This window comes from Callithrix jacchus, chromosome 21 (genome assembly GCF_049354715.1).
Source record: "Callithrix jacchus isolate 240 chromosome 21, calJac240_pri, whole genome shotgun sequence".
NCBI lineage: Eukaryota > Metazoa > Chordata > Mammalia > Primates > Cebidae > Callithrix > Callithrix jacchus.
This window is the reverse complement of record NC_133522.1, coordinates 8,883,904-8,896,379: the sequence shown is the minus strand read 5'-3', so window position 1 is coordinate 8,896,379 and position 12,476 is coordinate 8,883,904. Positions and strand designations below refer to the sequence as shown.

Sequence of the window (12,476 nt, the reverse complement as noted above, 5' to 3'; positions counted from 1 at the left end):
GTAAAAAAGATAACCCAGGAGCTGACATTTAAGAAGCATTTTCTTGAGGAAATGATGTTTTCTATCTCTACTAGGACCTTTAATTTTCAAATGTGTGTGATTCAGTATTTCTCTCAAATTGGCAAGTGGATCAGACAGATATTTGCTGCACATTTTCATTTTTCATGCAAGGGATTAAGTAAAATGTAAGGATTGTACCTCTTTTTGAAAATAAGTAAAAATTACCTCTATACAGTATTCCATACTTTTAAGTTATATTTTTTTATTTTCAAGTATATTTAAAATATAACTAAATATGCATTCTCACATAACAGCTGCTGAAAGAAAGTTTAATAACAACTTAGAATAAATATTAATTATATTCATCCAAACTAGCATCAACCCACCAATTGAGCGATAGAGCAAAATTGTTCTTCCCCTTGGTTTTAAACTATGATCAATAATAAAAACCAAATGAAAGTAGATTATTTCAGTTACTCCCTCCAGAACAGCAGTTGTGCAATTCTTGTTTTGTTACTCCATCGTACTGGAGACTAAGTTTACATTTAAATGCTAAATTAGACATTTCTAATTAGAAAACATTGCTATTTAAGAGACTGAATTAATGGGAGAGGATGAAAAAATATTAGAAATAAATACGCAAAAACAACAATCACAAATTTCCTTGAGATACATAGCATAAGTTTAACGGAGTAGATGTCAAGAACTATATTTAGATATCACAGACTATTTTTTTCCTCCTTAGTAGAGAGGTTCTCATAACAAAATACTGATACTGTAAAGTATTTATTGTTAGATAATTATTGCACAAACAAAATCTTCACTAAACGAGGTTTTCTTTTAACAGCTTAGGTCTTTTGACAATTCAAATATTGTTCACATGTAGAATTGGCTCTTTATTCGAAATTTTGTAATTAAAGTAAGAAAACGTCAAATGAATTTAGCGAGAAACAAAGGAACATAAAGGAACAAAGCAGTTGGTAAATGCAAGGGCAGCAGAGTGTCTTCCCTGGGAAGCAGAGAAGACGAAGTATATGAGAAGTAGAAGGCAATAAGGGATACAGGCTATCATAAGGTAGCTCATTCATGGCTATCACAGAGGTCACCAGCAAATACAAAACAAATGAGACGAATGACACAATATGTAGGTTGGTGAAGAAAATAAAAGTTTGTTTATATATTGATTGTGTTATTCAACTGTTAAAGTGTATATTGTGATATTTGAGCAAGTATGAGCAGTTTAAAGTGGTGGTTATATCAGACACATCATAGAATGGGATCTCTGTGTCAAATAGTAAATCGCCCCATTTCTTGTATGTATACTAATACTCTCTTTAATTGCTGAAACAAAATTTTTAAATGCCATGAATATATTATCACTTTTGTAAATACTATAGCTATGTTACTAGAATGAGACACTAACAGCAGAGAAATAAATTATGCTTCCTTTTTCACAGTATATATTCTTCTTAGATTGATATGTAAATGTTTTTCCACAGTTAAAACTACTCAAAACATGCCTATTATGTGCTTATATTTTCATAAGTTTATAAAGCATCCTATTGATTAAAAATGTTATTGTTTGATTGGTTCTAATAAAAGTAATGGTACACACTACTAGTCTTAGAGATAGAAGCTGAAGTACATTGGTGAACTCTTGGTGAGTCTTTTCTTCATTTTACACATTGCTAGAGTTGTTTTTCGATATTAATTTTACAACCAGGAATTGGATGTGTGTTCAATATGTAACAGTCTTAAGAGTTTAATACCTTCGCTTAATTCAAAGAAGTTAAGAGATCAGAAGTGTGATATATATCCAAGATATACCTAGTGATGTCTGTGCATCTCTGTCATTCTTGGTCAGAGGCAAATAATAAGACGTGGGGAAATTGCTATAATCCTTTCTGAGGTTGTGGTGTGGCACATTTACAGGTCTGCATGAACAGTTGGATGCGTTCTCAGTTCATCATTCATGAGTTGTTTCACCAGCCCTGTCAACAGTTATTCCTCTAAGGAGCAATCATCCACATCTTGCAATCCTTGAGGGCTACAAAGTCATCTTGAACTAGCAGTTAGATTGACGCTGCTGACTGGAGCCTCAAAATGGCACTTGTTTTATAACACAGCAGTTGCCAGACAAAAATAGGGTCCCGTAGTAATTGGTGAGCGCCAAATGTTTGGCATAGTAGTAGTCTCTAGCTTAAGCACTTGCCGTATGGCATTTCCCTGGATTTTTTGAATATGAATGCTTATTATGCAGCATAAAAGATATACATCTTAATGAGCAAAACCGAAGAAGTATTCTAATATTCTTGAACTGACAAGCTGGAGACTGAGATGGGCTCCACACAGATGACATTTATTTTTAAATGGGAATATAATAGCCTCTGGAGAGACTGATCAGGACAGATAGATGTTTCTTCAGGTCTACTTAGACACGAGAGATTTATGATATGAATCTATTAGAATATATTTCATCTGCTCCTTAAATCTGGGACAAAGAAGTGCCCTTGATTTGAAGAGGAAAGTTTTAAAAAGCACATCAATGTGAAATAGATGACTTGGACATTTTGCTGACACTCAGGAAATTTTTGTTTGGAAAGAAACATTCTTGCTTCTAACCTGATAGCCAGACTTGGATGGAGTGACGTGGGATATTAACTTAGGAAATATAATTTGAAGCTAATATTTAATTTCAAGGCCTTCATGCACTCTCTTTTTTTCTCTATGTAAGGGTATTATTAATTTTAACTAAAGTCTTTATTTTAATTTACACAAAGTAGATAAACTATCATCAGTTATTGATGACACAGTAAAGAAAAATTATTAAATATTTTCAAAGTTGTGCTTTTGTAACTATACCTTGATAATTAAGCTCTGTCATATTTACAAAAAAATGTAAAGTAGCTATAATTGGTATCAGTAGTTTTTTGCTTTTGCTCATCCTAGAGCAATTATGCATTACTTTAAACATAAAATATATGTAACAAATTTCTAAATTATGACATATGATAAAAATAGATATTAATAGAACCAAAATCATTACTGATTTCCAATTTCATTGCCATGCCCCTCATTGTAGCTGAAACTAATCTGAGTTTTTTTAAATTCAGGATTTTATTTGTGTGCTTTATGTGTATAACTACTAAATGTATTCATTCTTACACAATGTATTATTAATTTACTTCTTTGGAGCATTTAGAAGCATTTTCACATTTTATGTAGTTTGATCCTTTTATTTTACGTTTCATTATTCAACATTCTTGTCTTAAGTTTCATCTTTGTTATTGCTACAACTTTTTTTCATTTAATGCCAATATCTTACAATGCGTCACACAAATATATTATGATTTATTTATGTTTTCCAATACTTTGGGGCTGTTTCCAATTTCTTGCTCATACAAATGCTGCTGTTGTAAATATTCTTGTGCCTGTTTTCTAGTGGGCATTTGTATAAGTTTGTCTAAGCCTGTAAGTGCAGTTGCTAGCTTAAGAATTGACTTGTATGACTCTTTAAAATAATGGCATTTGTTTCTTCGACGATTACAGCAATTTGTCCCACAAGCAGTATATCTAACTTGATAGCCAGACTTGGATCAAGTGGCATGGGATATTAACTCCATCATGCGTGGAATTGTTAAATATTGGCAGTCTTATGAATATAAAACCCTTCCTTATACTCTTACTTTGCATATACCTAATTAGTAATGCAGTGTCGGCATTTATTCATTAGCTTTACTTGGTGGTTCTTGTTTAGAGACAATTTATAAAACTTAATGTTTCATACATTGAAAAATACACTGGATAATAATAGCTTTTCAACTATATGTGCTGCAAATATCTTCTCCAAATTTTTGTGTTTTTTTTTTTTGTTTTCCCTTTTAACAGTTTTTTGCTGAACATATGTTCAAATTTCAATATATTTCAATTAGTAAAGACTTATTGTTATGGATATTATTTCTACCCCAAAGTCGATAAGAAATTCTTTAATCTCATCTTTTAAAGGTTGTATTGTTATTATTTTATACTTGTTTATTTGAAGTAGATTGCTGTGGAACTTGTAAACTAGAGACACAATTTTATTTCTGTTTTTTTTTTTTCGTTTTAATGCATAATCAATTGTCTCAGTGTCACTAATTAAACAGTCTCTCCTTTTCACCAATCATTTATTAATGACTAGAGTGATTTTTCTATAATATGTTAAATGTTCTTTAATTCATGGAGTTATGTATTTATTTTGAACCTGTTTTGCTAATTCCTAATCTAACACAATATTAATTTAAACATATTAGTCTTTTAAAATATCTTGATATATGATAAAAAAGGATCCCTCAAAATTGCTTATTTTCTTCGGGAGTCTCTTGGCTAATCCTGTGCCTTGCAAATCCAAAAAGATTTACAAACATCTGTTGAAAATGTTCTGAGTAATTTCATTGAACCTATAGTCGATTTGGAGAAACATGACTGAATAGATCCCGTTGATCCACAAATACTATATATTTTTATTTATTTGTATCCTTTTAAATGTCTTACAATCATTTTAAATTTTTTGCAAACACATATTACTGTAATTTAGGTTATCTAGAGATGACATGTAACTACCATGGTGAATGATGTCCGATATTTTTCTTTAGAATATATTTTCCAAGTATTGTCTTAGTTCTCTAGAAATGCAATTAGTATCTTACGTTAATATTATATTCAGCAACTTTCTATCTGTTTTTATGCCAACAATTCTAATAAATATTATTTTAGATTTTCTATGCAACCATATTTAATAATGATTATTTTATTTCTTCTATTTTAATCCATATACATTGAATTTCTCATGTTTTACTATATTGAATACGTCTACAAAGAATTTAAAAAAAAATTCAGGCACAGTGGTGCTTACCTGTAATCCTAACTATTTGGGAGACTGGGGCAAGAGGAACACTTGAGCCCAGGGTTTTGAGGCTGCAGTGAGCTATGATGGTGCCACCGCACTCCAGCCTAACTGACAGGGTAAGACACTGTCTCTATTTTTAAAAATTGAATTAAGAACTAAACAAATTTGCATTTACTAATTTAATTATTCCTTTGAATTCTTAATGTGATAAACATACTTACTTTTTAAAAATTTTGGTTAGAAAGCACCCTTGCAACTCTGTAATAAACCAAGCATAGACATGCTGTAGAACATTCATGCACTGCTGGATTCAGTTAACTAAAATTTTGTTTTGAATTTTTGCATCTATATTTAGAAAGAGAATTGATCTTCAGTTTACCTTTCTCATTATAGCCTTGTCTGGAATTGGTAACAAGGTTACACTAACTTCACGTAATGACTTGCATTGTATTCCTTCATTTTAATTCTTTAGTAAAATTTACATAAGACTTAATGTTTTTATAAGTTACAATTTATTCAGAAAACATTTTGGTCCAAGAATTTTACTTTTTGGAACTTTTAAAAAACCAATTCAATTGCCTTTTTTTTTTTTTTTTCAGGAATATCTGAGCTTCATTTCTTTTTAATTGCGATACTATTGAATTTCTAAGAATTTTTATTTTTCAAAACAACAGAAGACTTGTTTTCAATTTGTTTATCAAGGCCTGACACACACACACACACACACACACACACACACACACTTAAAGATTTCTATAGAGACTTTTTGATCTATTAAATATTAACAATTAGAAGACAATTTCTAAGTATATGCATTTACATTATTGGTGAATTTACTACATAATTCATTTATATTTTATTCATTATCTAATTGACAGACTTTGAAATTTTGTTAATATCGATCTCATTCATAGCCTAGTATTTGACCAACTTTGTGAGTGGACTTCCTTCTTGAGGAAAAACATTTTTAGACAGTTTCAGAGTGCTAAATAAATAAATGTACATATACATATATATATATCTTTTAATCTAACATTATTATATACAAATATATATAACTACCAGACTAGATAATTATATATATAATACTGTGTATGTAGATATAGTATAATATTATGTATATAGTATATACTGTGTATATAGATATAGTATAATACTATGTATATAGTATTATACACATACTAATATTTTCATGATTTTAACTTCTCAGTGTTTGAGAAGAAACTGAAAATCTTTCATTAAGATAGTGGTTACCAGTTTTTCCCTGCAGTTCTATTAACTTTGGCTTAATATATTTTGAGATTATTGAAGCAGAGGCTGCTGGTTGCCCCCACAGTCTGTTCTCTACTTCAGTAGTTATGGGAGCTGTCCAGATTACTATTGCCAGACTCCTTTCACCTACACATGATGTTATCACCGAGATACGGCTAATGGCTAATGGAATATAAGCAGTGTAACATGGTATCGATAGTTGGCAGAGACCTTTTGTCTTCTTTATTGTTCCTTCTAGTTTACAGCATAGGACACAAAATTCCACCTTCTTAGACCATGATGGTGAAAACTACACTGAAGTGTGACCAACGAATGAAGTATAAGAAGTCTAATCCCCGAAAAATTCAGGTGCAAATCTCTCTCACCAGCATTGGGTAGTTTGCTGTTCTACTTTAAATAAATAAGAGGAAAATAACTACCTAGCCATTATTATTTAAATTTTAGAACACCTGGCTTTTCCTAACACTGCTATTTTAATAGCTGTAAACAGATATAGAACTATCATAGGATTCCATCTAATTAAACATTTATCATTATGTAGTGACCCTCGCCTCACCTTCCTTTATATGGATTTGCACTAAAGTCTTCTTTTCTGATATTAATACAGCCACTCTGGCTACTTGTTCTAATCTGCATTTAAACAATTTCTTTATGTTTTCTGTATACAGCTTGTAAGTGCATATTGTGGAATGTTGTTTGATTTTCCACAGGCAATCTATGTTTTTGTGTAACTGATAAGTATAGCTCTTTTGATGTTTGATACATTTTAACACGCTTCTATTTTATTTAGGTTTTGATACTTTTTCTACCTTTTTATGACCAGCTTTCCTCCTTCCTTTCCTTTTATACATCAATGAAATGTTTCTTTTATCCACTATTTTTCATTGATTTTTACTTCATAAAATACGACAGTTTTGAGTTCTGGCTGTTATTTTCAATTCACCCTTTGGTGCTGACCTGAATCACCATTTGAATGATTGAAAGACCTTAGAACTCTTTCAGACTGATCAACCCTAGTCTGTTTCACAGACAAGATTTTATTATTTTAATTCCTTCTTTTTAGCCAAACATATTTTACATTATTTTTATTTAGTTATTGTATAAAATAACTTATTTTGATTTTCATACATTCATATTTTTTTGTGGCTTAAGCAACATAAATCTATTATCTCACAGTCAGAACTTAGAAGTAGAACCCACGTCAGCCAGCTGTTTCCTCGTGAGGACTTCCGGGGAAGAATCTGCTCTAAGCCTCTAGGTTTGTAGATGGCATCTTCATGCTCATCTGAAACACCTGTATTTTCATGTCTTTACTCCACTATTTTTTTCACTGTTTTTTCCTTGCAACACAGACCATCCTGGAATTTTTTTCCTTCCTGAAATATATCATTTAGAAATGTCTTTGGGTAAGAAATATTTGTAGTAAAACGAACCCTAATTCATTGCAAAACATAACTATTTTAGTTTCATTATTAGATAGTTTTGCTGTGCTAGGTTGATGGCTGTGTTTTTTTTTTTTTTCTGTTGATCTGTTTGTCTATGATGCCATCTTTACTGCTGCTTCTGGGCTCTTTTTTCCATCAAATGTCTCTTGTAATTTTATTATTATTTATTATAATGTTTCATAGAGATTATGGCCTCAGCAAGTTTATATCTCATCCATTCTAGGATTCCATTTAAAAGATTTTCATAGGCAATAGGTTTTAGTCAATATTATTGAAATCTCAATATTACAAATAAAAACAAATATTCTAAAGAAGGAGTAATTCCTCTCACAAAAAAGAGGTTTACTGCTCACTTTAACAGCACATATATTAAAATTAAAATGATGCAAAGATTAGTAAGACCCCTCTAAAAGGATGATGTGCAAATTCACGAAGCATTCTGTATATTTTATATATTTAAAGTGTATTAAAGGAGTAGGTGCATATTAAGTATGCTCAGCCAAAAAATAAGCAAAAAACAAAGAAACAAACATCACCCCGTCAATAAAAATCTATGTTAAGCGATGTGGCTGTTAATCACTTTGATTTTCGGAATTATTATACAAGATATACTTATATCAAAATATATCATTGTACAACCTAATTAAGTTTTTTATCAATCACACATCAACAAAGCTGAAAACTATATAAAACTTGTTTTTTAAAAGTATGTATCTTATTGGTGCTAAGTAAAGAAAATCTTTGTGGAATTTTTGTGGCATTTATATAAAACAGGGAAATCATTTTGGAGAAAACAAAGATAATTTTTCATAAGAAGAATGTTTTTCCCTTTTTAGTCTTCTAAATTAAATATTAATGAATTCTCAAGTTTGAGCAGGTGCTAGCCCATTTTACAATGCAAGCAAGATAGGACAAATAGCAACAAAATACAGAAAAAGATTATTGCTTTTCCTATGAGCGTACAGGAGGTGTTTCTGGCTTATTAGTTCTAACTTAATTCTTACTTCTCCTACTTTGGGGAAACAGGTAAGATTAATATTACAGAAAAAGGTTTTAAGGAATTAAAGCAAATTATCCACAGATTTGTAGTTCAAATTTCACCTTGAAAACAACATCTCCATTTCAAAACACTGTCTTAAAATCCTGGGACCAGTTCGTTCACTCATTTATTTACTGAGTAAGTGTGTATTAATTACATGATGTAGACTATGATTCTATGACTTCTTTCTTGGATTTTTTGACACCCACTGAAGGGATGAGCCATAATTATAATAGAAAATCACCTTCAATTAAGGAAAAAAAAAAGAAAAGAAAATGATAGTTTTATTACCTGACTATAATATAAAGCAATTATTTGGAAAATACCTACAGTTGGGGAAATAGTTGTAAATGTATATATTTACATTTATATATTCTATGTTTTTAAACTCTCATATATTTAGATTTTTTCAGAAACCAGAAGTAGGTTTCTGAATACTTCAATGGTTTCCTTGAAGTATTGATCTGGTAGTTGCAAAGTTAAAACTTATCCAAAGTCATTTTTGCTGCTGCTTATAGGTTCATGTCAGGCTGCATTTCTATTGTACTAAGCTCAAAAATAACCCAATTTCCTACTGAGAATCCTTTATAATGAGAGCAATTTTAATCTTCAGCCTCCCACTGTAAGCTGTTCTTACTGTGAATTTGTTTCTTTGATAATATTTTAGCTTATCTTTTTAAAAAGTAACACTTATATCATCTTTTGAAATATCTTTGATATTTTTGAAGGATTGCACTAAGCAAAGCAATGATTCATAATTTTATTGGTGTATTAAAAATTGTAAATTATCATGGTTAAAGATATTTAATGCTCCTATATGTTAGTCTTTTGAAGTTGAGTTAAATAGTATAAAGTTACTGTGCAAATAATGTAAAAATATTTATTATGTATGAACTTTCATTCAGGATATCAAAGTTTAACTCAGAAATCAATGTATGTAATTCCATTGTTGGTTAATGAGGAGATGTGACTGCGAGTTACAGAAAATAAACACAATCATTTTCATTGACCGTTTCTATTTTAAAATAAGGATCTATGTGCACAGGGTCAGAAAATCCTTAAATTAGTTGACTGAAAAGAAGGAATTTTCACTTCCAAAGTTTGGGTTTTAGTGTTACACAGAATCACTTTCAAATCTCAACCCAACTTGCAAAGCCTTTGGGTAAATTTTCTCATCTTTTTAAGCCTCAGTCTCCCTATCTCCCCCAAGGTTTTCTTTTTATAACATGTAGTTAATGATATCATTCCTAGCACAGCCCCTGGCACATGTCTCAGCTGCTTTCAAAGATTTCATTCCCCCCACATCTTTATTTCAGACAGGAATATTTTAGAGACTAATAAATTGGAGTGGTGAGTTAAAAATAGGTGTAAAATATCCGCAAGTCACCCCAGGCTAATTTTACTTTGCTTCTATGTGGCAGGAAAATTGGGGATAGTCATCTTTTTCATTTTAAGTTGTGTTTGTCTTTCTCTGTCTTCTCCCCCGGGATCATATCTTCAAGCAAATACATGCATTCAAGTGAGAGGGCTCCTGGAAACTTAAGGCTGTCATTTCACTCGAGCTATGACACGTTAGGAATCACACGGATTTGATTTGGAATCATAGTTTTCCTCCTAGATCTTGTGGATTCTGTTTTTTTTTTAACACTATAAATTAAGATAATAATATTTAAACTATGAGGTCATCGTGAGGATTGAATTACAAAATAGATAAAAGTTTCCAGGCAAGTGGAAACAATGCAAGAGATGCCATCCATTTTAAGGAGATCATACCTATATATATAAATAGAAGGAAAATAAACTGTTGTTTACTCTTCTGAGTTTTTATCTGGGACCCCAATAACAAAGGACAGATTAATAAGAGAAAAACAAACAAGAGTTTTGTTGACATTAATTTTTTGTATATGTGGGAGATACCCAGGCAATAAGCAATTCTCAAGACCTGGCTTAGAATATCAGCTTATACACCATCTTCAACAAAAGACAATTCAGTTTTAGAGATGTGACAAGACAAAGGCAAACGACCTTGAGCTTGAGGGCCAACAAATTGTGGCAAGGCCAATATAAGGAGAGCTAACGGTAGGTAAAGGATAATCAGGTTTGTTCCACAGATTCTTCTGGTTAATAAGGCTTCAGGATAATAAGGGTCTAAGGTCGTCTTCGCTGATCAACTTTTGTCCTTCCAATATAAAGGGGAGAGGGGACACCATTGTAAATTTATGCCCTTCTTTTAGGCAAATGGGGTTGGGGGAGAAGAGCTTTTTTTTTGTATCTGCTTCTTTTCAATTGTCTTCAGCTCAAAGTAATCCTTATGCCAAAAGGTGGCATATTCAGCTACTATTCATTCAGAAGTGGTTTTAAGATAAATATTTATTTTCATGATTTATAAACTAGAAATGAAAACGAAGTTAGAATAATGATCAATTTTAGAATCTATTACTCTTTGTAGACGAAAAGTATGCATTAAATACCAAAGTTGTGCTGACATATACAAATAAATATATATTTTATGATGAAATGCACAATAATTTGCATGATTGCCCTTACATAATATATTTCATTGTCTGTATTAGTCCGCTTTCACGCTGCTTATAAAGAAAGACATACCCAACACTGGGCAATTTACGAAGGTAAGAGGTTTAATGGATTCCCAGTTCCACGTGGTTGAGAAGGTCGCATAATGAGGTGAGAAGGTGAGAAGGCGAAGTCACCTCTCACGTGCAGCAGGCAAGGGAAGAGAGCTTATGAGGTAAACTCCCCTTTTAAAACCATTAGATCTTGTGAGACTTATTAACCATCACAAGAGCAGCACAGGAAATACCTGCCTCCACGATTCAATTACCTCGCACCTGCTCCCTCCCACAATTCATGGGAATTTAAGTTGAGATTTGGGCGTTTGAAGATGAATTAACAGTTTCATAATTTTCAGTAAAAGTGAGAATTACATGGTAATAGGGCTGTTTATTGAGTGTATGCTTATCTGTTCAAAATACTATACACGTACTGTCTGATTTGATTCAGATGACCCACATACATGTTAGAGAAAAAGAAGAGTAAAGAAGGGAGAGAAACTGAGGGACAGAGAGTTTAATTAAATTGCCCGTGATTGAAAGCAAGAAAATAGAAGTGGGAAGATAAATGCAGGCAGTCTGATTCAGACCTGCTAGCCCATTGTAATACTGCTACCTTTTCTAAAAATATTTATAGAAAAAAAGTGAGTAATTCTCCTTATAACTAGGCAATGTCAGCTTTCAAACTTGAATTCTCTTTATTCTTTATCTACGTTTACCAATTGTTGCAAATACTCGAATGACCCTTTTTTTCGTATACCTTAAATTATGTGAACTCAGAAGTAGTCTTTAAAATAAACCTTTTATTCCCTCTCTGGGTTAAAGCAGAACAAAATACATTAAACATGAACTTTGCCTTATTTTAAGAATATTTGGTAAAATTTACATATCTGAATGACAAATAGAAAACAGGTTACCAAATATATGTGGAATTTTAGTATACATATTAGCTGAGATAAGGTGTCAGTGGTTATTTCAACTCACTATCTGATTAGACGGTGAGGAGAATAAAAGTTAAATCTTCAGAGGAGCATTTCAGTTTACTCTTTTAAGCTGAATTTAGATATACAGCAATTATTGTTTTAAACACACTTTTTATTTGGTTGTTTTTTATAAGAATGAATATGGCAGTTAAGTTTTAGAAATTATGCATTTGGTAGGAAAATGCACTATTTGAGATGCTTTATAACAGATGAGTGAGGAACGAAGGAAAAAGATCATTAGCGCGGTGGGTCACGCCTGTAATCCCAGCACTTTGGGAG

General features: G+C 31.5%; 1 non-coding gene across 1 annotated transcript; it reads left to right on the top strand.

The window, feature by feature from the left end:
• Positions 1 to 7,950: 7,950 nt before the first annotated feature.
• Positions 7,951 to 8,054, top strand: LOC118149991 (U6 spliceosomal RNA). Its single transcript, XR_004737761.3, has one exon. It is a non-coding gene; the product is annotated as a U6 spliceosomal RNA (small nuclear RNA).
• The last annotated feature ends 4,422 nt before the right edge of the window (positions 8,055 to 12,476 follow it).